The following is a 13,244-nucleotide window of genomic DNA, read 5'->3' as shown; positions in this document are numbered from 1 at the left end:
GATTACTCTTCAGACTTAACAAAGAGTGTCATCAGGATAAAGAAGGCTATCCACAAGCCAATGGAACAATATGGGAATGGGAAGAATATCGACCAGACAATTAATCAATTCCCTACATCTTTACGAATACTAGAGACACTAATGGAAACGAGAAATTTGTAATTTCAGTGGCACAAGCCCAAGCAGACATGTGTATCGAAAGCGTTGGTCATATTCCTGTTGGTGTCAGTGATTGCATTGTTGTACTAAACATAGACGGATTAAATAACAGTACCTTTCTGGCCTCCCACAATACCTATTTTGTGTGTGGTAATAAAGGTTACTATCGTTTGCCTGCCGGATGGTCCGGGGTATGCTATGTGGCCTTTTTATTACCCCCTGTATTCTTAGCACCTGCGTCTTATCATAAAGATTTGAAGTTATTAAACAATGTAACTGTAAACAGGTATAAACGCACTCTATCTGTTGATGATGTTGACCAGACGGATACCAGTTTGCAACAGTATATTGATTTTAATCTACGACTGTTTTTCTTTGTTGGAGCTGCCCTGAATAGTAGGAAAGTTCGACGATCAACTAGGGTTGTAGAGGCTGTGACAAATCAAACTGCTGCTGCCCTCGGGAACATTACGGAAGAATTGCAGATCACTAGAATTGTTACATTACAGAATCGTATGGTATTAGATGTTATGTTAGCAGATAGGGGTGGAGCATGTAGAATTATAGGAAGTAGTTGTTGTGTGTTCATCCCTGATCACACACCATCAGTTTATCAAGCCATTAATAAATTGCATAAAATTGCTGCTGACATTCATACAGAAAATGGCACTTGGACCTTTTCTGGATGGTTTTGGACTTTAATTACTACATGGGGATGGAAAGTCCTTACTGGTATATGTATTATTGTAGCAATTTTGTTGACATGTTGTATGTGTATTCAATGTGGTCCTATGATATGTTCTCTATGTGTTTCATTCTGTATCCCCAATAAGAAAGTTGTTGCCAATGCTACCTATCAAAAGAGTATAAACAGAGAAATAACTGAGATGATGAGAATCAATATAAATGATGATTATCTTGATTATCCTAGCAAGCCGAATGTCTTCAGCAAATGCTGAAAGGGACGTCTGTTGTAAATGAAACAGCGATATGATTAAGCATTTACTGAAGACATGTGCTCTTCATGTCTGAGTTACGTTTTCTGCTTTATATTGACTAATGTTCAGACTCCATTGTGTTTAGCTGTCCGCCATCTTGTATGGCCACGAAACCATGTGCTTTGCACGAGAAGAGTCCTTACCTCTTCACTAGTCACTCCCGAGATCTGCTTAGCAACAGTCTATAAATAACCCCTTTGTGCGTTTGGTGCATGTCCAGAACTGACCACATCTGTCACTAATTAGGCTTTGCTCGAATGTGTTTTCGCGGGTCGTAGGAACTGTTAACTCCGCCCATGTATTGATCATGCATTGAACATGTCCATATAAGGCCACAAATCTTGCTTCATGTTGTATCCGCCTACTTATGAGCCCCCCTATTGTGTATAAAAGGGGACCATGTGCACAAGTTCTTTGTGCTACTCTGTGCAATACTGTAGAGTGTTGCGTAGGTTGTAGGACCGCCTTTGAAGGTTAATAAACTTTGTCTTTGTATTTGCAGTTTCCGTGCCAATTTCCTTCTAGTATTTCGTACACAGAAGGGCGAACCCTTGTACTTGCGGGCCTAGCTGGGGCCTGTACTCATCATAATGATACCATTTTGTAATATTTAGAATCGGAGTCAAAACAATTCCAGGGGCCGAAAAACAAAACTGGTTAGATTCGGTTGAGATCTGATCTCTGTGCTCAGGAAAAGGCAAAATTCTCGGCCAAGATCTTTGTGAGGTCAGAATTTCGTTCTCCTTCACAAGACATCAATAAAAACTCCTTAAGTGCATTAATAACATTACTCCTCATTTTGTATCTCCAAACTGCCTTATAAAAAGTCCCAGGTTGCCCTTACGCCACTAAAGGGTGAAACAGTTATTGACTGTTTATTGCACTTTACACCCACTGAAACCAGAAAAATTAAAAATAACGAAAGAACAATAAAGGATTATAATTATTCTTAAAATGGTACCACCTTTTTTATCACTTCTTGAATTGACATAATTTCTAATTAATCCATTTAATTACTGAATTCTTCTGCATAACTCAACAAATCACCTTGTACCAAGACTGATGGTAGGATGCATAACCATGTCTAAGGTTCCTTAATACTCAATTTCACTTCCAGTTTTAGTTTAGCAAATTGGACCATTAGGCGGCTGCCATTTTGCGTGCCGGTCGAGCTACTTCGTCCAGTTGTGTGGGGTGAACATTTAATGAAAACTTCAGCGCTCCATAACAGATACGGACTACCACATTGCGCTTCACTTTGTTCTGCTCTGTTTGGGCACATTTGTGTTTTAACTAAACTGTTTCTTTTTACACTGCTTCAGAGTATATTTTTACTGTTTGTGTTTTACTTCTGGCAGGCTGGGAATTGTTTCTGCACCAGAGGTCACCTACATTTATTTCTTTAACAGACTGGCCATTCAGCGGCTGCCATTTTGGATGCGGCTCTAGCTGCTTCATCCGGTCACGTAAGGGGTGTATTTAACGGAACTCCCAGTGCGTCTGTGCTCCACAACATATACTGATTAGAACTTTGCACTTGTCTGTTTTGCTCTGATTGGGGACATATGTGTTTTCAATACAGACCGTTTCTTTTTAAAGAAGCAAGAGATTTTTACTGTTTGTGTTTTGCTTTCAGCAGCTGGATAATTGTTTCTTATTACCAGCGGTTGTTACCATTTTTTTCTTTAGCAGACTGGGCCCTTAGGTTGCAGCCATTTAGTGTGCTGGTCTTGTAGGGATGTATTAATGGATTCCACAGTGTGTCTGCAGCAGTCGCACCGGCGATACACCAAAGGACAGCCCATATGAGTGTAGCTGCACCGGGACCGCTCTCCTGGTCAGTCAGGCTGCACGCTGAACCCTGTTCTTAGTATGTTATATGATCTTCAGCCACTAAATCCTGGCTCTTTACTTAACTTACATACAATTAATGAATATATGACCAAGGAGGCAAAGGCTTTAGATCTGTTTATGATAATCTAGCTACTACATACCCCTACTCTCTCTTTCCTTCGAACAGAGGTACTTCTCCGCTAACGAGGCTCTTAGTGAATGTTCACTTTGCAGTTAGGAATGTGTCTTCCATTTAAGATATTATTTCTGACTTGAACCTTGATCTATTAGCAATCATCGAAATATGGTTCACTGACTTTACTAACTCTGTTAATAACAAAATTACACCCAATGGCGAGCCAGCCTTTTTTTTAAGTGCACCCCCAATCCAGAAAAGGGGGGAGGTGTGGCATTTTCAGTAAGGAATACTTGGAGGTTTGTACAGGTTGTGATGAACTGCAACTAAAACCTATAATCTCTGGAGGTAAAATGTAAGAATCCTACGAATTGTTTGTAGCCCTTTGTATTAGTTCACCTCCCTCCTTCTGCTGGAGCTGAGGTATTCAATGTACTTGCTCTTGCCTTATCTCATGGTGCTAGCCATAATTTGATCCTGATCTGTTTACACAACTCAAATATCCACTTCAATCAAACTTTCTCTCCTCTAAATGTAAAATATTTGGGCTTAGTAGCTTTATATGATTTACTTATTTTATTTATTTATTTTAACAACTTGTAAAGCGCACAAATACCCGTAGGTGTCTTGGCACTATATGCTGGAAGGGTAGGCAAGGGCTGATGAGAAAAGCCAAGTTTTTATTTGTTTTCTAAATGATAGCAGCGTGGGACTAGCCTTAATCTGCACGGGAAGAGAATTCCATATTTCGGATGTGGTAAATATGAAGCATCTGTCGCCCCAGTTGGCTTTTTTTGGTTCTGGGGACGACCAGAAGCTTGGCATCTGCTGAGTGAAGAGATCTGATGGGCGTGTAAGCCAGAAAGGCTTTCTTCAAGTATTCCGGTCCTGTATTGTGAATTACCTTGTAGGCAATACAGAGAGCGTTAAATTTCGTTCTGCTTCTTATGGGCAGCCAATGGAGCTGTCGCACCACATTAGAGATGGACTTGAACTTGGGGGTACCCGACAGCATCCTAGCGGCTGCGTTCTGTACCAACTGCAGCCTACCCAGAACCCTTTCCTGGGCATTAATTAACAGGCTTTTGCAGTAGTCAACCTTAGATATGACCAGAGCACCGATTAACTTTCTTCCGGTATTGGCCGAGACAAAAGGTAACAATTTCTTTATCATTCTTAACAGATAAAAGGATGAGGAGACCACCGCGTTAGCATGATGTATGAAAGATAATCTATCGTCAAAAATGACACCCAAGTTCCTGGCCTTTTTAACAGGGATTGAGGCTAATCCCAAATTATCTTGCCACCAGGCCGGAGACCATCCTGGGGAAAGATTTCCTAAGACTAATACTTCTGTCTTGGTTGAGTTCAATTTGAGACAGTGGTTTGACATCCAGGTACTAATGGCAAACATACCTTCATGAAAGCTGGCCAAAACTGCACCTCCATTGTTATGCACAGTGAGCACCAACTGAGTGTCATCCGCGTAGGATGTGAGACCCATTCCAAATGATTTAATTACTCGTGCCAAGTCCGTAACGTAGATGTTAAAAAATATCGGACTTAGCGACGATCCTTGCGGAACTCCACATGGGAGTGAGAAAACTGCTGAGGTGAAGTCGCCCAAACTAACTGACTGGGTGCGATTGGATAGAAATGAGGACAGAAAGGCTTTGGCATGATTGATCAGCGTAACATGATCAACCATGTCAAATGCTACCGATAGATCTAATAGCACCAGTGCTGCGGCACCCCCTTTGTCCAGCACAAACCTGATTTCATCCGACGCTTTAATGAGCGTGGTTTCTGTGCTATGTCCTTCCCTAAAGCCAAACTGTGTATCATCCAGCTGCTTATTCTCCTCAATAAATAGTGCCAGCTGAGTATTCATGATCTTTTCAACGAGTTTAGCTGGAAAAGGGAGATGTGCAATAGGTCGATAGTTTTTTATCTCTCCTGGATCAAAGTTAGGTTTTTTAACAGAGGCAAAATAGAGGCCTTTTTCCATATGGAAGGGTAGGTGCCTCAACTGAACATAGAGTTGCAAATATTGGCCAGGTTGGTGCCTATTAGGTCTGGGAACAACTTCAGGACTGACGGGGGACACGGGTCAAATGGTGAGCCTGATTTGATTGTGTTAACCAGCTCAGTGATCTGATCTACTGAAACTGGCCTGAATTCCATAAAGTTGGAATTGTCCCTACTCTTGCTATCTCTGACCAGCTGATTTCAGCCCACCACGAGGGCAGTTAAGTTAGAATAAATTTGCCCCACCTTATCCTGAAAGCCACTGGCTAACGAGTCACAGAGTACTTGGGATCCTAACTTAGCGGAGTTATCCGCTGGCCCTGCCAACTTGGAAACCACCTGAAACAGCTGTTTAGCTGAGTCTTGTGCAGTTTCTATTTTCCTGGTGTAATAATTGCTTTAATAATATTAATTAATAATAATTTGATTTAGAGCCAGGCATCCTCTCATATACACATATTATGGGACACTCATTAGATACTGTCTGGTCAAACTCTTTGAATTGTCAGTCCTATCACCCCATCCCTTTTTGTGATCGGACCATCTGGGACTGCCAGTCACTTGCAATTTTCCTAAGCTGTTGGATATTACATCTTAAGTCATATTTAACGTTTGAACATAAAATTTGGAAACTGATCACAGGCAAAATTTTGGCCAATGCTATTCCACCTTCTTTTGCGACTAAGAATGATTCATTTTCTTCAGCTACATTGGTAGATAGATATTGTAATCTCTCTTGTACTCAGTAGTTGATATCATGGCCCCAGCTAAAAGAAGGTCTAAAAAAGATTTTGCACCTTCTAAAAACAGAATTAAGAGCTCATAAGCTATCCCAACCTTCCATCGAACACCAATGGAGATGACTCTACAATCCAGAAACTAAAACTGAGTGAAGTATCACCATTCACGCCTATAAACATGCGATCCAGAATGCAAAATTGGAATTCTATTCTAAAAAAATCTTAACTACCCCTAATACTTTTCAAGATTTGTTTTACTGTAATTGATCAATGAATTACAAGTTTTCATTAACCCAGCTGACATATCTAACTCCCCTGAGAAATGCAACTAGCTTGCTGCTTTGTACTGTAATAAAATTGATATCGGTCAGGCAGCTTTTAGTAATACTCCGAATGCCTCTCTTATTTTGCGTCCTATCAGCCTATTTAACAATGCAAATTTACTAGCTAATTTCCCTCCCCTAAACAACTATTATTTTACTGTTCCATTGATACCCAGAAAGTCTTCAGGTTCCCCATAGGACCCATTACCAGCCTCTTTGCATAAAAAATATATGAAATACAAACCTGACTGAGCAAGAGCAATGATTAATGCCTCTCTCCAAGAAGGGCTGGCCACAAACATTCTGATAAAAGCATGTGCAACTCCTCTGCTTGAAAAACCTACTTTAAATCCTGAAGATTCTTTTAAATACAGGCCTATTTCACAACTGCCATTTTTGATTAAATCCTTAGAGAAAGTGGTCTTCCAACTATTCACCAAATCTGTAGAAACTAATGGCTTCCTTCACTTAGCTTAGATTGGCTTTCGTTCGGACACTGAACTAAACTTACTTTGGTTTCAGTGCTTGATGACCTAGATATACCCTGGACTCCAATATTCCAGTTGCTTTGATTCTGTTGGATCTAACTGCACCTTTTAGTACTATAAGCAACTCTGTTCTCCACACTAGACTTATGGACTTAGGAATAAAAGACCTGGCCTTATTTTGGCTTCAGAGTTTTTTCAAGAAATGGATTGTTCTACATTTCTGGTCCACGATTTGAATCTATATTAAGACCTTATTCTTGTGGAGTCCTTCAAGGCTTGGTCTTACCACCACTACTTTTCAATCTTTAAATGATCCCTCTGGCCCACTTTATCCAGTCTTTTGGGTTCACTCTTTTCTACATTCAGATTATACCCACATTATCGAACGGAGACCTTCAGACAGCAATTTCTAACTTATAGACTGCTTATCTAAAGTCAATTCTTGGATGAATGCCAATCATTTAAATCTGAATGGCAGCTAGACAAAGATTTTATGTTCTTTTAAGTACTTTGAATTTCGGAAATTCGCTTTCTGGCCAGACACCCTAGTCTCCTTGTTGAGTCTAGCCTTGGTTGTAAAAAATCTTGGAGTAAAAATTGACTCAGCACTTACTTTAGCTGAGAAGATCACTGCTGCAACTAAATCTTGCTTTTCCAATTTCATACATAAAGGCAAGTACTTTATTTGTTCTCACCACAGAAAATTCAACTAATAAATAAACATGTCTGTTTTATCTCACCTGGTCTATTGTAATTCGGTCTATCTGGATATACCAGCTTCCTCAATCCAGAAGTTACAGTTTATTTAAAGCTATGCTGCCCAATCAGTGTATGGCTTACATCAACAAACCCACATTACTTTAGTATTAGCTGCCCTCCACTGGCTGTCTCTCTGTTGAATACAAAAGGCAGTTAATACTCCGGAAAAGTCACCACTGTGCTCGACATCCGAGTGGTACACCCCTTCCTGCCTGTTGAGAACTTTGAACCAACGTCAGCTAGTGGTTACAAACATTTGGCTAAAAAGCCATGGTGGAAGATCCTTTTTAGGGCGCGCGCCCTGCGTTGCAGAGCACAGCACTGCTTGCGCAGGGGAGAGCCCTTTTGTAGGGGGTTTAGAAACGGAGCCTGGAATCACACACGCTTGTGCGTGTGCTTTTCCTTTTGGCTTCCACGATTGGCCTTTGGTGCGTGTTTTTCTGAAAGACGGCACACAATAGGCCAAAGGCGGGCCTATTGGTGTCTATTACGCGCACCAAAGGCCATGTGGTTTCAATTATCGTGCCCAGACACGGGCGCGATAATTGAAAGCACATGTCTAGCTGTGGCGCGCGCACGTGCACCACTTGCGAACTTCTTTTTTTTTTTTGGATCCATTTCACAGCGAAGCAACTAAATCAAAGTTCCGCTGATGTTTTGTTTGCTGGTTTCTTTTGCTTTCAACAGTCTGACAGTGGTTCTGTTTTGTTGCTCTCTGCCTCATGTGCTGCTCCCCCCATGAAATACCGACTTCACCCTTCCTCGCATGCTCTACGCTGCTCTCTGCTTCTCACACCACCAGCTTCTCTATTGTGTCACCCACTTTTTTTCTCACCCCCCCAAATGAGTCTCCCATATCAAGCTGCACTGTTGCTCCCTTTATTTGCTACCACCCCATATTGACTTATTCACGACTGCTCCTCCGTTGCACCCCCAGCACTCCCAAGCATTTTTTTGGGTTAATTTTTTTTTGAGTGCCCTGCAGCTGTCTTTTGCCACATCATCGCTTTCGCCAAAGTAATGTTTTATTTCAACTCCTAATGGCGTCCCCATCTTATAACGGAAAATTAAAAAAGAAAATGGCGCCTGTCATTCCGTATTGTGCATACGACACATGTATGTGCAGGCATGTCATCACACAAGCACGTGCATACAAAAGGAGACGCTCACCAGTAGTGTTTTGACACATATGTGCGCTTTCACAGCATCACGCCCTATTTCATTTCATTTCAGAAATCTTTATTTCGATCACAGATCATAAAAGATGCATAACATTAGTACAAAAAATTTTAAAAACGAATTAAACAACAGTGTGATCCAGTAGTTAAAACAGTGTTAAAAGAGGGTGCATGAAATTCAGTCTGTAGCTATCAAGGAGTCTTTTTATACGAGTCTTTTTACCCAACGGCTTCGGGTGTACCACATGGAAGTTAAAAATTTCGAGAGGGCAAAGAATACAGTGGGGGAGAGGTCTGTCTTTAAAACTCTATAAGCAGGTTGAAAGGATCTAAAACCCAAGTTCTTAAGTAGGGGGACTAACCAATATTTCCTGCTCCTCTCATAGCCCTTGCAGAAGAAAACAATGTGAACGTCATTCTCCTTTGGATGTGCGCACACTGGGCAAGTTTCTATGGAGGAGCGGCATGTCCAGTACGCTGTGAACGATGCTAAGGGAAGTGTTCCGTATCTCCATTGTAAGAATAATTTCCTCGTTAGTACAGGAGACATGGCATCTAGAGTACTTTCAAGATGGTAAGAATCTTTTACTTTTAGGAACAAATGGGTCAAAGATCCTTCTCGTGTGGCATCGATAGCTCTGGTGAGCATTAGTTCTTGGTATGCTCTCACAAGAACCTTTTTTGGAGTCTTTAGACAGGCGTTTGTAGGATCCGTCCATAGTTCCGGATAACCAATCTCCTCTAGCATTCCCTTAACATAAATCATCCATGGAATTTGCTTGGCGTTCCGTAGGTGCAGGAATTCCTGTAACTCCTCTCTGTAGTTTGTGAGATCTGGGCTGCACCACAAGCGTCTCCAAAATGTCAAGGGTTTAAGACCTAGCTCCTCAGTTATCGATCGAATTCCCATGTCCAATCTTAGGGGCAGTAGTGGAGTGCTCTGCGGTAGGGCAACGATCTGTCTCAGAAATTTATTTTCCGTTGACTGTAGTTTAGACAGATTGGTGTGTCCCCACAGCTCACTCCCGTATGTGACACCCGCGCGGGCTTGAGTTTTGTAAATATGAATGATTGGGGTTAGTGGGCGATAGGAAGATTTGTTCGCCAGACGCATAGTGCCACCCGCCAACTGAGCCAGTTTGATAGTCACTTTAGTCTGGTGTGACGTCCACGTTAGATGTTCGTTTATAGTAATCCCCAAGTATTCAATGTTATGCACACGTTCTAATTGGACTGTGCCTAACCTAGGTGGAGCTCGGTTATGGGTATTAGGATTCAAAATCATAAATTTAGTTTTTTGAGGATTAATTTCCAATCCACGCTCAGAGCAGAACTCTAAAAAACCGTCTAGGATGCGTTGGATCCCCATAGGGGATTTAGACAACAGCAGGGTGTCATCTGCAAACATGATTGCAGGCACCCTGCTGCCTGTCAACTTGGGGGCATCGGTGTTGGCAATCCTGTTCAGGTGGGCAACTACCCCGTTCACAAAGAGGCAAAACAGGGTCGGTGCAAGGACACAACCCTGTCTAACCCCTCTGCGAACGGGGAAACTATCGGTTAACTTGCCATCTTTGCCGCACCTTACGCGGGCGTAGTTGTTATAATGAAGTCTCATCAGGATTGCCAGAATATCACCAGGGACGTTTAGCTCTTCCATGACTCTCCACAGCCGTGCCCTAGGTACCAAATCGAAGGCGGCACGTAAGTCTACAAAAATAGTATACAAAGTACCGCCCTCGATTACGGCTGTTCTCCAGTAAAGGAGATTCAGCCGGAAAATTTGATCTACTGTCGATACACCCTGTCTGAAGCCCGCCTGATAGGGGGACAGGATATCCATCTCCTCTATCCAGGCCAGAAGCCTGTCCAAAATCAGTCTTCCGAAAAGTTTTTGGGGTATGTCGATGAGACTGATAGGACGATAGTTGGCTGGGAGCAGAGGGGAACCCTTTTTGAAAATTGGAACCACCTCTGCTCCCAGCCAAGTATCAGGGACCTCCATTCCCCCCAGAATGGCATTAAATATTAGTGTAAGATATGGGACCCATATCCCTGGTTCCTGTTTGAACAAGTCCCCAGGCACCCCATCGAGTCCCGGGGCTTTTCCCGCAGCTAGACCCTTGATGGCCTCCCTCACCTCTTTTTCAGTAAAGGGAGCTCCCGTATGACTAGATGTCTTTATGCCACCAACTGTATTTTGTTCCCCCCCTTCCTCAGCATAAAACATCTCAAAGTGGCGCTGGCATATCATGGGCGCTATGTTGGGCTCTATTGCCGAGGATAAATCCTCAGTACCATTGGCGACTATGCGCCAAAATTTGCGCGAGTCTCTGTTAGTTAGTGTTTTAACAAGGTTTTCCCAATAATCCTGGTCCCATTCCGCCCGCGCATTTTCCAGGAGCCTTTTGTAGGATCTTCTCCTAGCTTGGATTTCTTCCTTGCCATAGCGTCCTTTTATAGCAAGTAACAGATGGGCCTTGGATTCCCTGCAAGTGGCGTTATACCAGGATGTTTTGGACAGGGGGCCTTTCCTTTTCCCTGAGGATGAAAACAGATCCTGCTCTAAGGTGATGATTATGTCTGCATGAATTTGTGCAAGCTTTCCTCTATTGGGATCATCTTGCACCTCCTTTCCAATCTGAAAGGCCCTCTCCAGCAATGGGATGATCCTTGCATATAACTGCGGTATTCTATCTGGACTATTGACCAATTTCTCCCACTTGACTCTCCGCCGATTGTTTTCAAGTAAGAGCCCTGCTTTATCTTTATCCGGTCCGTAGGATGTGTCCTCGCCCCCTGGCAGGGAATAAGTCAATTCCAAAGCGTTATGGTCACTGTCCATTCTTTCAGTGACTTTGAAATCGACTATTAATGGCCACATGAACAATTTGACCAAAATATAGTCCAGTCTGGATTCGCTACCTGTTTTATTATAGGTATACATGCTAGGGATGTCCGATTTGCAGCGGCCATTGCAAGCCCTTAGGCCTTGATTAAGAGTGAGGGCAGTTATCTGCAAGGCCAAGGGAGTCCAGGCCCTAAGTGGTGGGGCCACCGTTTCTGGAATAAACCAACATGAATCTTCCTCATAGGAAGGGCCGTCACGTAGTCCAGAAAGTGGTTCATACTGTGAATTAAAGTCACCTCCCACCAAGCAGGCAAATTCGCAAGGAATGCCTTCTAGGAACCCGGATAATTCATCTATAGTGCAAGATTCTTTTAGCATAGGAACAGGCCTTGAATATATGTTAATGACTAACAGCTTAGTGGAGTCTGACCACTCGAGTAAGACAGCCAATATGTCATCCGAGACGGTCTCTAGGCAAGTGGCGTGACAACCTAGGTCAGTTGCTACCCAGGTCGTAAGTCCCCCCGACGGCCTGCCCCTTCCCCCCCACTTTGCGGGTTTAGAGAAGGAGGCAAAGCCCGGAAATAATATTTCCTCACGTGCCCAAGTCTCCTGGAAAAGAAGTATATTTTTGGAGCTAATGTACGAGCCCCACTCTATGGAGTCTATTTTATTGGCTAGGCCTGCCACATTCCAAGAGATCACAGTTATATGCGCCGATTGGGTGGTGTCTAGGCCTGCGGAGACAAAGTTATTAGAGTTAAGCTCAGTGGGCGCCATTTGGCTAGTGGGGGAATAATTTGTGATAGAGGTTATATTAATGGGAGACAGGATGAAATCCGTCATGCCTAATACGAGAGCCGGCTTGTGTTCGACTATGTCAATTGCCCTAGTATGTATATCCGGGACTGGGGGTATACTAATCTCCATCCTGGGAGATACTATTAGAGAACTCCCCACTTCATCCACCTGTCAGTCCACCATTTCCAGACTGCTGTATCTATTGTGGGTGGGTAAATAGGCTGGATAATGTGTTCTGTGTGGCCCTGGGATTCCTCTCCTATATCCTCCACCCCCGCCCCTCCTCCGTGTAACAGTTTCCCAACCAGCCTCCCCCCCATACTGGTGGAAATGATGTATAGGTCTTTCCCTATGGTATTGGGGCACATTGCTCTCCCTGGGGCAGTTTTCCCAATCCTCCAGCAACTCTTGATGGTGCCCCCATCTCTGGTCCTCTGAATTATAGAGGCTCGAAGGGTAGAAAAATGAAAGAGGAAGTGATTGAATGTTACTGCCAAAGTCCTCGTCAGAAACCCACGTGCAGATATATGCGACTGTATTCGGGTCTCTAAAGGTGACCAGAATGCAGTCCCCACTAATAGATTTCCTGGTGTAACCCACCCACGTTGCCCTCCTGGCCATGGAGATATCACTGGTTGTTCCTCTCGGAAGGGGTCTATTAATAGAGAGCCAGTTGATAACTTTATTCCTAAGAGAGGTAGTGGATTCGAATGTTGAGGATTTTAATTCCGGGACCCCTACCAGAACTAAGGTGTAGGGTGCTGCTTCTGGGGGGAGGTTTACAGGCTTTTGTCTGCGGTTAGGGTATGGTTTCTCGCCAATAGGTGGCGAATCACCCTTGTTATTGGTTGCGGGTAAAGCAGTAGCTTTAAGCGGGGGGGTTATTTTTGGAGTGACAGTTACTATAGGCTGGGTTGGAGTTGGGTCCTTGTTATCATTTAAGGGTTGCA

This window comes from Triturus cristatus, chromosome 5_2 (genome assembly GCF_964204655.1).
Source record: "Triturus cristatus chromosome 5_2, aTriCri1.1, whole genome shotgun sequence".
Taxonomy (NCBI): domain Eukaryota; kingdom Metazoa; phylum Chordata; class Amphibia; order Caudata; family Salamandridae; genus Triturus; species Triturus cristatus.
Note: the sequence above shows the minus strand (reverse complement) of the source record.